Source organism: Meriones unguiculatus, chromosome 4 (assembly GCF_030254825.1).
Source record: "Meriones unguiculatus strain TT.TT164.6M chromosome 4, Bangor_MerUng_6.1, whole genome shotgun sequence".
Classification (NCBI taxonomy): Eukaryota; Metazoa; Chordata; class Mammalia; order Rodentia; family Muridae; genus Meriones; species Meriones unguiculatus.
Window position 1 is genome coordinate 51960112 of NC_083352.1, and position 14704 is coordinate 51974815.

The window sequence follows — 14704 nt, forward strand, 5'->3', positions numbered from 1 at the left end:
TGTTGGGTTGGTGAAGATCCTTTCCCAATCTGTAGGCTGTTGTTTTGTTCTGATGACAGTGTCTTTTGCTTTACAGAAGCTTTTCAGTTTCATGAGGTCCCATATATTGATTGTTGCTCTTAGGGCCTGTGCTGATGGTGTTCTGTTCAGGAAGTTGTTTCCTGTGCCAATGAGTTCTAGGCTGTTCCCCACTTTTTCTTCTAACCGATTTAGAGTATCTGGTTTTATATTGAGGTCTTTGATGCACTTGGACTTTAGTTTTGTGAAGGGTGATAAATATGGATGTAGTTTCATTTTTTTGCATGTAAACATCCAGTTGGACCAGCATCATTTGTTGAAGATGCTGTCTTTTCTAAAAGAGTTTCTATCTTGAATACATCCCATTATTTCTTACAATAGTTGGTATGATGATAGAAAAAATTTTTTTCAAATGTTATAGCAAATAGTGACTAAAATTGCTTTATTATTGAATATCACTTGACAACACATATTTGTAAACTTTCTGAACTGTTGAGTGATTTATAAAATGTTCCACAGAGAGAGATAAAGCCAAAGCCTTCACATGCCATACCTGAGAGCTGTTGTTCAGTGCCTCAGCCTACATGCCATACACTCACCTACAGAAGTGTACATCTTGAGTAAAAAATGAATCTGAAGCATAGATAAGTGCTCAAATTGCTAAAAAAAAAAAAAAACAAAAAAACTTAACAGGTGTTATTACTACTTTGCCAAAAAAAAAATCAGTCAGTGTTCTTAAAGGAATAAAGTTTGGAGCCTGAGAAGTTATGTTAAAACACACCCCTTCACAGGTGCAGATTTTCATGGGTGGGAAAGTGAGCATGATCTGAAAGGAGTAGTGGAGGGAAATCATGATCAGCCTATACTGAATGGAAAAATGCTGTTTTCAATAAAACATAAAATTCTGAAAAATAAATCCCTTCTTTGAATTCAATTTGACCTTGATTTATGCATATCATAGAACAAGAATTATGTAAATGAATATGAACAATTCAATTTTATAAAAGGAAGTGTGTGTGTGTCCCCTATATGGTAAGGGTAGGTATCTTCTCTTAAATAATTGTTTTTAATGCATTCTTTAAAAGACTACATGCAACAATTCAGATTTATATGAACTTTGAATAGGTGCCTGAGTAATGAAAGTTGCCTACATACAATCTTTCCCACTTCTTGAGTGCCTATAGAAATCATGATTTCCAAGGAGGGAAACTAAATTTTCTGCCTCAGTTCAGATCAATTTGGGAGTTAAGAATAACTTTGTCCATAATTGCTTCTTTCCCCTGGCCTTCTTTTCTAGATTGCTGGCTTATGGAAAGTGCAAGAACCGTCCATCGCAGCACAAATGCAAAGTTTGTGAAGTGATAAACTTTGTTCTTGTTTTCTTTTTTGTAACTTTTAATTCCAACATACAAGGGGAGATTTCAGATAAGTTTTGGAGGGAAAACAGTGGTTTACATTTATATTATTTGGGGATTAAAAAGTGCTTTGCAGATTGGAACTAGGGCAAAGAATTTTAAAGTTTTTGAGCTTTTAGAGTTTATTCTGATGATACGGAAAATGGTTATTGATAAGATTGATGTGAGTTTCATGGATAGAATTTACATGAGCATTTACATTGGTGTTATGAAACTACAAAGATTGAAGGAGTTCTACTAATTTACTGAAGTTCATTTACTTTAGACACCAATGAAAGACAATCACCACATTTCTTCAAGTTGTAGGAGAAACACAGCAAGCAAGGAATCATGTTTAGCTTCCAAAAATATTGAACCACCGTTATATTCTTCTTTTGGTGATTCTCTACACTAAAGATATTTGATAATTGACTGTAGAAATAAAAAGAATCATAAGTAGATATACATTTGCCTCTAGCCTTGTTTTCCGACACTGGCGTATTCCATTAGTGTAAGATTAACATGTCTGAAGCGTGATATCTCAATTTCTCGGATGTTGATTCCCAAATAATTTATAACTGCTTTTTCTTTAGCTCATCTAATGTTGTCACTAGCTTGTAGCTTCTAATGTAGAACATAGTAACCTCAGGTACCTACATACTTAATAATCACATTGTTCTTACTCTTATTGTAAACAGACAGAAGTCCCTCTTTAGAGAAAAACTTTCATAGATTATAATGGCTGCACACAAAACCAAATCTGTATACAAATATAGTTGTATAGGTAGAAGTTTTGTAAAAAGGATTTTAGGAATTAGCTTATACTCTTAGGTGAGGTGGACTAAACTAAGTGTTTCTCCCAATTGTGAATATTATGTAATATAATAAACCTGTCACTAGATTGATAGGTGGCCCTCCTATAGAATTTTATCCTGTTTAAAGCTTGATAGTATCTTTTGCTTTTAATAGTTGGAGCTTACATACAGAAATAAGTAATTCTAATACTTATATAGACACTTTATACACAGGTTTATTACCGAGGATTAGCTGTTTTGAGAAAGATGTTAAATGACACACAATCCACTACAGTCCATATGTAGCTATACAGTGAACCATGTAATGTACAGTTATTGAAAGCTCCCCTTTAGACAGATCTATTGTGAACATGCATGCAAAACATGAATAAGCCCATCTTTGCCCATTACATTAAGTTATTTTCTGTTATCAATCTTTTAATCTTTTTCTTTTAGAGTCCCTTATAATCCAAACTACCCATTAAATATAGCTCATTAATCACTGTGAATGTACATTCCAAGCAATCTGTTTTCCTATTAAATTTATTTAATCAGATGTCTTTTTCGAAGCTATATTTATTGAGAGAATTTTTCTTTACCCCTGTCATTCTGAATCGAGTTGCAATGGGGCAATTTCATTTCAAGATAATAGCAGCATACTGAACAGATCATTAGATAAACCAGGATGAGTTTTTCTTGTTTCCACAGGTCACAGAAAAAAAAAACTGTGTAGTTATCTACATATGTGAGCTAAAGAATTGATAACCAAGACATTAATGCAGTACTAGGTGCTCACAGAGATGCTTGAATATAGGGATCATAGGGATAGCATGTTTTGTGCCCTCTTTTGGCATCTAGCATATCCTATAAAGGATGTCATATATTTATCTGTGTCTACCTTTATGGTTCAGTAGATCTTCTGGATTTAATGTTTCCATAGACTTTTTTACTCCAAGGTAGCAATTTCTTTTAAGGATGTCATATATTTATCTATGTCTACCTTTATGGTTCAGCAGATCTTCTGGATTTAATGTTTTCATAGACTTTTTTACTCCAAGGTAACAATTCCTTTTAGGCGAAGATCATATGCAACCTTCATCTGATTCACAAACACAGCAAAAGAAGGCAAGTAATTATCTAACACCCTCAATGTTTCAACTGGAATTTTTCTCTTACATCTAGCAAGACACACCACCAAACATCTTTATCTATTCAATAACTTCTTGTAACTTTTTCTCCACAGCTCTTAAAACAACTGCTTGAAGCCTGGATTTGCTGCAAGTATTCTCTTACTTTCATTTCCTAGTGTACACTGGAAGGTCATGGACAACACATTTAGCACTATCAGAATTCCAAATGTCATTAATATTGCCTCTGAAATCCAAATATATTTTCCAAAATTTTCTACATGTTTGGTATATTGAAAAATTATATATCATTTTTTTTCTTTCTAAACAAGGGTTGTACCCCCTACATCCGTGAAACTACCACTGTGTTTCAAGTCCCTGAATTGTCAGGGAATTTTATGTGTCTCTAACACACACATTGCTTAGAGTGCATATTAATTTTTACTCATTAGTATGATGACACTTTAAAATGTCCCAGTATTGGAGAAAATATATTCAATATATTTAACCAAGGTGAAATGCTGTAAAAAGGAATATAACCACATTCCTACAGCTTATATTTTTAACAAAACAAAATTTCACATAACTCTGACACAAGAGACAGTATAATGTTATCTTTCATGCATGAAGAGAAAGTGTTTGTGATTATCTTTGATGATTGAAAGGGAAAATAATAATGTATTTTCTAGAATAACTAATAGATTCTGTGCTGGCTGATATGTTCCTGCTAAAACACCAAATTATAATCACGAACAAAAAAAAATATATTATAATCTTATAAGCTGTATTTGATTTCCAGTGTCATATTTGCTGAATATCTGATGCAGCCAAATATGTTAATTGTGTAGGAATAAGGTACACACAGACACACACACACACACAAATTTTAAAGTATTTATTGGATGCAGTAATATTTGCTATTTCTACAGACATTCATTATGGATCTATGCATTTTCTTGTTGGGACAAAGTTATTAGATTTTCCTAGGACTTGACCATAATATACTCCTCACACCTCATTTTGTATACATGCCAGTAAACAAATATATTCTTGATATGTAATTTGAGCATAAGAAAATGGTCACCAGATCCTAAGAGACTTTTGCTCATTGATTTGAGCAGATACGTCTTGGCAGATGTGGTTGCTTACTTTCCCAGGCCTTTACATGAGCTATGAAGTTATTCACAGAGAAATCTTGTTAATTATGGGCTGAGAATTCATATTAGCTTAACTCCAGCTGAGTTCTGGCCAAACAGAGATGGAAATTTTGAGACAGATGGGCCAAATGACTCCTGATGAGGGTTCTAGCATTTAATTCACATAGATAATGTCATGACTGATTCGAGGTTGTAGCACAACAGAGCAATTCTGGTAACCAGAATTGCATAGTATGATATCATACAAATCACATTAGACTTATTCCTGCCCAGATTTTAACAACTCCAATGAAATATAAATCCAGTTCCTTTCAGGTTCCCACTATTAGAGCCTTGAGGAAATAATCATCAAATGATATTTTTTAATGAATACATCAGTTTTCCACAAGACTCATTTTAACATTTTTATATCCTTGAATCATATAAGCAAAAATATCACAACTCAAAAATACAGAGCATGTAGAATTTTAGTAAGCAAATTTACAACCATATTGACAATCTGTGCTTGCTCCATTCCTACAATCCCATTGCTTTCTAATATCTTAATAAAGTAAGGGTCTTCTCAGTGTTTCCATTTAATATACTAAATGATTGTATGGCAGGTTTGTGTGTTGCAGAGCTATTCACAAAGCCTTTTAAATTTCCTTAGCATGTTTGCTAAGTATGCCAGCAGGCAAGTAAGAGAATTTCTACTTCATTAAGTATAAGCCATGAGTGAGTTCCAGCTTTAATTAACCAACATAAGAGGCTGATAATGTCATTTCCACATGCTCAGAACACATCATTGAGTGTCATGATCTTAGATAAAGAACAGAGGTGAATAAATTCTTCCTGATCCAATACCCATGTTTAAACATCAGTCATTATCTAACACTCTGAGAAACTCAGCCATGTCTGTTCTATTTTTTTTTATATAAACTGACAAGGTATTATAATGCTTTTAATATTGAAGTTGTCTTCTCCAAATTAAACCTTGTACTTTTCAGTGTAGATCGAACTATCGCTGCTATTTGTACTAAAACCAAAACAAACCAAACAAACAAAGCCCAGATGGTAATAGGATGTTCTCAGGAGCCCCTGAATCCCCCATCAGAATCACTGGCCCCAAGTGATAACACTATCAAGTTTTTGGTTGTTGTTTTTAGGGGAAAAATGAAATAATGATAAGCTAACACATTATTTTGTCAATGAAGTTTCGGGAGGACTAGAATGCTTTAGTCAACCTTGCTCTATTCTGTTCAATGCACTCTATAAAATCTTCATATTTCATATATTATCAGAAAAAGTATGCTGAGATTCTATGTTCATACAAGCCAATGTTTGTGAAATTCTTATTACAACAAATACTATGATGAATTGTTAAGGAATTTTGTTTATCTATATAATATTATTGATAACATTTACCACCTACTCCTTTGTCTTTTACACCCTACAGTACTCTTTACTCTAAAATTCAACTATTCTTGTTTTAACTCACTTTCCAAGTTTACATCTCTATTTCTCTGATAAACACAGTAATCAGAAAACTCCTCAGAGAGAAACAGTTTGTTTCAATTATAGGTATAGCCCATTATTGATGGATGCCATGTCAGGAACTCAAGGCAAGAAATTAGAAGCTAGAATGAAGCAAAAACATTGAAGGAGTGCTGCTTACTATCTTGTTTTTCTATCCTCTTTAGTTATATTCATTATACAGTCCAAGCTCGACTTGTCTAGAGATAGTACCACCTATATCAGGCTGGGCACTCATATATCAATGAAAAATAAAAAAAATAAAAAATAGATTCACATTCATGGCCCCAAGTCAATTTGATAGTGACAATTTGCAGTTGAGATTCTCTATTCTCCAGGTGTCTCTAGAATCTTATCAAATTGACGACTACAGCTATGGCACCGAAGAGAACATTCAGTGCTACTAGTATGTGTGTGGCTGTATCATCATCCGCTTAAGAATAGGGGCATATGAAAATCTTAAGACACCGAATAAGCAACATCTCAGGAAAAAAATACCTAGTCTTTTAAATTAGCAATTAAGATTTTTTTTTTTCAATGCAGTTTATTCAGGAACCTTGAACAATCATCTGACCCTGGGGAAAGCCAGCCCACAGCTTAAATAGCCTCTGGGTAGCCAACCTCAGCATGCCACGTGGGCAATGCAGATAGGTCCACATACCTGGAAGCAAGCCAGATCCTCAGCCTTAGCCAAATGTGGAATTGTTCATGACAGAGAGCACTCACCATCGGGAAGGTGGAAGGCAGAAACCAGCTCCATCTTTAAGGCACAGCATTTCGCAGCTCTCTACAGTTCCCCCTTTTTGTTTTAGACGCATCAGGCAAGAGTAGAGGTCTTATCTCTGATATTAGAAATAAATTGGGACTTTGTACCGATGTTCATTTAGGTGTCATCCACCCAAAGAGCATCAGACCCGTCTGATACCTTTTTCTCAGAGGCAGGACCTGGGGTACCTGGGGTATCAACCCGCATGCAATCAGACATGCTCTTCTCTGGGTCCAAAGCAGCTGACCCTGAGTGCAGTGCTTAGCCTCGCATCCTGAGCATAACATTTTAGCTTTTTATGGTAGCCAACCATGCTTGGGGAGAATGTCCTGCTTCAATGGCTGTAAAGGCCTGAATGATCATGGCTGCATCACACTGTTGTGAGACTCTAATCTTGCATATATACCACAGGCAAACCAAGGAGACCAACACCAGAAGGCTTGCTAACGCTCCCATGCCCGCCCATTCCTTCAGATGATTCATGGCTGCAGCAATCCATGATGATAATCCTGTGGCTAGTCCTGCGTCCACTCTGGTAGAATTTACTGTGACAATGGCCACTCTCAGCTGTTCCATCGTAGTATCGAATTCTCCAGTCCAATTACCTAAAATATAGCTCGACAATTGTTTAGACAGATTTGCAGCACAGGAAAAATTCTCATGTTATATGCTAGTGACTCAAAGTCCAGCATATTTTCATTGACAGCCAAGTTGAGCGATTTGCCATAGGGTATCAATTTGCTCCTGCATGAGGTCAATCCTCTGATTGAACACCATCAAGCGCCAAGTAATTATGGTAATGATACTTGCTTTTTTGCCCAATGCTGGAATGCTAGTAAATTTAGGTATGCCCTGGTTACTCGCATGCCTCACTGGGTGCCTGAGCCTGTTGATGCCCCTCACGCTATGACTCTCTTCAGACAGAAAAGGGATCTTGGAACTACAGCCACCATTGTTACTACCATCTCATTGGCGGCTGTTGGAGCTACCACCAGGGCATTAGCCATGAGTCATACTGGGCCGACTGCTCAGACCCTGAATAATCATTTAGCCAATGTAGCTCATGCCTTAGTTGTACATAAAGGAATTAATGCTCATCTAAAAGCAATTAAGATTTTTTTTCCAATAAATTTGAGATCTTTTGTGTTATTGAATGCTGCAGCTCACCACCCTATTTCCATATTACTTGAATGTTGGGTGAACCCTAGACATATATGTGGCTAATTTATTACCAGGGTATCAGTATAATGGAAAGTTTATTGAGGTATTGTCTTGAGACAGATACCATTTCTTTAGAATTTGAGTTTAAAACCCAACAATTAATGAAGTAAATAAACAATGGTAATGAATAGGGTTGTCTTTGGAGGTCTGTGGGAAGTCAACAGTAAAATAAGAATGAAAAGCCCAAGATTTAGTACCAATAGAGTCATGTAATAAGAATTGGTGATGAATGCTGAATATGTGAGATGCCATTATTGAACAAGATGCCTCTTCTTGAGTTGCAAGTTTGTACTTTAGACCATGGTGTTTATCGCTGTACAAGACTGGTGCTCCCTTATCTTCCTCAGCTGTTTACATATAACCTTCTGGCACTATGAGAACTAGTAAACAAGGATGAAATTCTACCTCAGTTATCACCTGACATCTCTGTATTTTGCAGTTAATGCAGGTGGCATTTTTAGAAATAGAACTTTGTAGGTGGCCTAGGTCCAGCAGATGGACAGCTGAGGCTTCATGTGGGTCCTTTAGTAAGGGAAGTGGGGACTGCATCAGACAATGACTCACTTGCTAACTTTTTGTTCATTTCCCCCTGGCCTGCCTTACTGGGCCACAGGGGAAGAGGAATGTTCAGTCCTGATGCCACCTGATTACCTAGGGTGGACAGGAAAGGGAGACCCTCTTTTCTGAGGAATAGGAAAGAGGAGAAGAAGGGAGGGTGGGACTGGAAAGAGAGGGCTGATAGGGCTATATCCAGGATGTAAAGTGAATGAAAAAATTCATTTTAAAAAAGAAAGAATGAGAGTCTTATTTGGTTCTCGGGACAATGTCCTGAATTGTGTTGTGGGTATGTGGACTCTGTGATCTATGTGCTGAAAAAGGGGTATTATTCACTGACCACTGTGATTCTCTGCTGTAAACCCTAGAAGCCACAATAGCAAACTGTCAGGAAAGGTGAGCACACTTGTTCAATCGTGGCATGTTGGTTTTGAGGGTAACCAATCACTCCAGTTAGATTTGATGTCCATTCTGCAAGAGGAAATTTTACCCGTGGTATTGTAAACTTAGTTAAAAACTCATGACTGGGAAAGTTATGGGTATTGTAAGGAAAATTTCTATTGCCATTTACCTAATTTGCAAATATGTCATACAGTCTTACAAATACCTTTGTATATATCCTTAGTTGAATTCTATCTCAGCCTTAATCAGATTAAGTGGTGAACAACAGTAAATTCAAAGATTTATGGCTTCTCATGTTATTGAGAATAAATGATTCTAGAGTGTTCCATCTTAAATAAACAAGAATGATTTCGAGATCATTGATTACTCTAGCTCCTTATTTTCTTTTATTCCCCTCCTACTCTTGAATGGGCTATTTAAAGAAAGTTATTTATATTCTATACAGTATTAAAATAAGGCCTATGGACCAAGAGATGAATAAAGGAAACTTAAAGTTTGTGTTTGGATGGAGGAGGGTATAAGGAATTTGAAGCAATATTATCCCAAATCATTAAGATTCATTAGAAATCCTAGCCATCTAGGCAGAGTCAGTAGTGGGCTCCCTTTCCTGGCATGGGCCTCAGTCTGGACCAGCCACCTTTCCCCTAATACATCATCCTGGCAGGACAAAGTGTAGGTTGAACTGGATGAGGCTAGTTGGTATCCCAGTCTTTCTGCGGGAAGTCCTGCCTGGTTACAGGAGTTGACCAGTTCTGGCCTCATCCAGCCTTCCTATGAGGGGAGGTACCTACTTTTACTGAAACACGGTATGTCATGTTTGGGTGGTATGTGTGGGTGGCCCGCCCTTTTCTGAATAGAAATAGAGCAGAAGTGGATGGAAGGAGGGGGTAACTGAAGAAGTGGAGGAATGGAGGGGTACTGTGAGAAGAGGAGGTAGGGAAAACTGTGGTCTGAAGGTAAATAATAATAAAATAAAAAAGGAAAAAATAAGTACTCACTACAAGACATTTACTTCACTTACCATCTTTTTTTTTTAACTAAAGACATTTATCCTAAAAGCATTAAGGGTCAGGGAAGAAAATCAACAGAGTGTATAAGAAGCACTAGGATTTCATCTTAGTAAATTGTACTGTGCCAACAAGTTCAAGTGTGCAATCTTCAAGTATACCTGCTGTGGAGTCTGAGATCACACTGATCACATTCCCCCAAAGTGTTCATATTTTTATCTTTTTTATTTCTGCAGTACAGAAAAACAGTGTTTTGCACCATGGCAGAACAACGTAGTAAAATGCATGCTTTATTAAACTTTCAGAGCAAGCCTGTTTGTGTCATTTGGACACATGTCAAAATTCTGCAGTTGAATGAATCAGCTTACCCTGGGAATGTCCTTTCCATTAACTCCCTGGTTTATGAATAAGAAAGACACACTAGGACACTGACAACAGGTTGTAAAGCACCTATCCGTGGTTACAAGAATGTCGCCTTATGCTTGTGTTTGTAAACAGCAGTTCAGACTGAGAAGCCATAAAAAGTTTGCTTGTAAATACTTGCAATCTGTTACGTAGATAATTGGTACACCCACATTTGGGTATATTTTTAGATTCCCAACAAAATACACATACTTGCTTTCTGTATTGCAACAAAAGAGATTTATTTCAAGCGAAACCAAGTAAAATAAAATATGCATTCATAATCTCACATAAGCCCACACTCTGGCTTCCATAATTTCCCTCAAAATGTATTCCTTGAACATTATTATGTTTGGTAATTATGTTAGTTATTTTTCTCATGATTGCAACAATATCCCCAAAAAGAAACTTACGGAGAATTTGAACCTATTTTGACACACAGCCCTTGTTGTTTAGCTTCTATAGAACTAAAGATTTTTGTAATTTTATCCTATATTATATGGCTAATATACACTTATAAGTGAGTATTTACCATTTGTGTGTATTTTCTTCTGGGTTACCTCATTCAGGATGATCTTTTCTAGTTCCCAACATTTGCTTAAAATTTTCATAATTTCCTTCTTTTTAATTGCTGAGTAGTATTCCACTGTACCACAATTTCTGTATCCATTTTTTAGTTGAGGGATATCTACGTTGGTTCCAGATTCTGGCTATTACAAATAAAGCTTCTATGAACATAGTTAAGCAAATGTCCTTGTTAAATAGTGCAATATCGTTAGGGTATATGCCCAAGAGTGATATAGCTGGATCTTGAGATAACACTATTCCTAAATTTCTGAGAAAGTGCCAGACTGATTTTCAAAGTGGTTGTAAAAGTTTACACTCCCACCAGCAATGAAAGAGGGTTCCCCTTTCTCCACAACCTCTCCAGCATATATTGACACTTGAGTTTTTCATCTTAGTCATTTTGATAGGTGTAAAGTGGAATCTCATGGCAATTTTGATTTGTATTTCCTTGATGACTAGGTTGTTGAACATTTAAGTGTCCTCTGCCATTCGATATTCCTCTGTTGAGAATTCTCTGTTTAACTCTGTAGCCCATTTTTAATTTTAATTTTTTAATATTAATTATAGTATGTTTACTTTGTATCCCAGCAGTAGCCCCTGTTCCTCATTCCCTCCCAATCCCTTCCTCCCATGTCCCCCTCCAAGTCCACTGATAGGGGAGGTCCTCCTTCCCTTCCATCTGATCCTAGCTTATCAGGTCTCATCAGGACTATCTGCATTGTCTTCTTCTGTGGCCTGATAAAGCTGTTCCTGCGATGAGGGAGGGGTGATCAAAGTGTTAGCTACTGAGCTCACAACAGAGACAGTCCCTGTTCCCCTTATTGAGGTACCCACTTGGATACTGAGCTGCCATGGTCTACATCTGTGCAGGGGTTCTAGGTTTTGTCCATGCATGGCCCTTGCTTAGAATATCAGTCACAGAAAACAGCTCTGTACCCAGATTTTTTGGTTCTGTGCACCCCATTTTTAATTGGATTACTTAGGTTTTTTGTTTGTTTGTTTGTTTGTTTGTTTTAATTCTTTTGAGTTCTTTAAATATTCTGGATATCGGCCATTTGTCAGATTTAGGGTTGGTGAAGATCCTTTCCTAGCCTGTTGGCTATCATTTTGTTCTGATGACAGTGTCTTTTGCTTTACAGAAACTTTTCAGTTTCATGAGATCCCATTTATTGATTGTTGATCTTAGAGTAGGGTCTTAATCCTCATTCAGAAGGGCATACAGGATAGATATCAGAAGTGGGAGAAAACAGCAAACAGGACAAAGCCTTCCACAGATGGCCTCTGAAAGTCTAGCCACTGGGGTATCTAAGCAGATACTGAGACCCACAGCCAAACTTTGGACAGAGTGCAAGGAATCTTCTAGAAGGAGGAAGAGATAGAAAGAGCTGGAGGGGACAGGTGTTCCACAAGGAGACCAACAGAGTCAAAAAATCTGGGCCCAGTGGTTTCTTTAGAGACTGATGAATCAAACAAGGACTGTTCATGGAGAAGACCTAGACCTCCTGCTCAGTAACCCAAGGCAACTCAGTCTCCATGGGGGCTTCCTAGTAAGGGGAGCATGGGCAGCCTCTGACATAAATTATGTTGCCTGCTTTTTGATTACCTCCCACTGGTGAGGTGCCCCTACTAGGCCACAGATAAAGAGGATCCAGACAGTCCTGATAAGCTACGGACAGATAGTAGAGGAGAAGGTCCTCCTCTATCAGTGGAGTTGGGGAGTGACATAGTAGGTAAAGAGGAAAGGAGAGTGGGACCAGGAGCAGATGAGGGAGGGTGCTACAGCTAAGATACACAGTGAATGATTTATGATTAATAAAAAAATAATAATAAGGAGAAAGAATAAAAAAGTACAGCCCATCACTGAGGCTCAATAATGGTGGCAGAAGCCTGAAGGAGCTGGCACATTGCATTTTTCAGGCAGGAAACTAAAAGACAAATACTGCTGCTCAGCTACATTGCTCATTTTTATGAGTGCAGTACCAAAATCCAATGATTAGTGCTGTCCACGTTTCTTTTGTATAATCTCACCCCAGTTAAGTCAGTCTATAAATGTCACAGACATTCCTGGGAAATTTCCAGGGTTATCTAATTACTATCAAGATGACAATCTGGATTAATCTAATCATGAAAGAGAGGCTTGTCCAAGTTCTTTTTTTTAATTTTTATTTTTTATATTAATTACAGTTAAATAACTTTGTATCCCAGCTGTAGCCCCTTCCTCATTCCCTCCCAAACCCACCCACCTTCCTATATCTCCTCCCATGCCCTTACCCAGTCCACTGATAGGGGAGGAGGACCTTCCATCTGACCCTAGCCTATCAGGAATGGCTGCATTGTCCTCCTCTGTGGCCTGGCAAGGCTGCTCCACCTCAGGGGGAGGTGATCAAAGAGCTAGCCACTGAGTTCATGTCAAAGACAGTCCCTGTTCCTCTTACTAGGGAACCTACTTGGATACTGAGCTGCTATGTACCTCTATATCTTACACATGCTATTCTTTTTGTAGAACACAGAGAATTGTGGCCTGTGAGCTTTTCTCATTTGAAGTAAGGTAGCAGTGTTCTGTGCTTCTCTCTATTTCTCCAGGCAAACACTAAGAAGTGCTAGAATGAATATTTAAGAGGATAAACAGACACTGAACAATCTACTTAGTATGCTACAGTTTGTGATTTAAACACTTCATGAGAGAGAAAGAAAATGCATAATTGCAAATTAAAATTATGCATAGGGTAGAAAAAACATTGAAAATGCACAAAAGAACTTTCTTAAAGCACACTTAAAGTGCATCAGAAAATTATACATAACTCATGAGATAATACAAAATAAATCGCTAAAGTATAAAAAGATTTTTGTAATTGAAATGTATCTTTTATAGATTTTTTAGTTTTATTTTTTATAATTAATTAAAGCTTATTTGTAATTGTTAAGATCAAAGATAGGACTTGTGTGTATAAGACACATAATATCACTGAGCTACCATTTTGTTGTTGTTCTCTGAGACATGATTTGACTACAGAGTTACAAATTTGGAACTATGTTGCTAGGGCCATGTCAGACCAGAATTCCAAATGCTCGTCTTTATTTCACAAATGCTGGGATTATAGGCCTACATCACCGTGCCTGGTCAATAGTTTGCTGTTCTAGCTATACATGTATGTGTATATCTTATGTATGTATATATTTTAGCTAAACATATACACCTATGTCTTACCTACACCAAAAGCTTTTGAAATGAAATGTTCATGCAGGCATTGTGCTTAAAATTATGATCTATGTAACCACTGACTAATAAATCAAGTTTCACTCTTTCTATAGATTAACACTTAACACTGAAAATATTAACACTGAAAATATTGATTGCAAGATGAAGCAGAATAGTACTCATATTAGCAAAATAATTTTTAAGCATTTATAATCATTTCCAATTATTTGTCTTATTAATTAATTTTATGTCAAGGTCACATGCAACTGTGTAATATTTATTTATTTATTTGTGTTTTTGTGTATATGTGAGTGTTTATATGAGTGCAAAGCACCTGTGGTTTGACACCCACAGAGGTAGGAAAAGGAAACCAGAACTCTTGGAGCTGGGTTTCAGAAAGCTGTGAGCCATTTTTTTTTTTTTACTTAAATTATTACTTTTCATATTAATTACAGTTTATTCACCGTGTATCCCAGCTATAGCCCCCTCCCTCATTTCCTCTTTAACATGGGTTCTGGGAACAGAACTTGCCTGTTCTAGGTGATTAAAAAGCTCTATTAGCCACTGAACCTTCTCTAGCTTC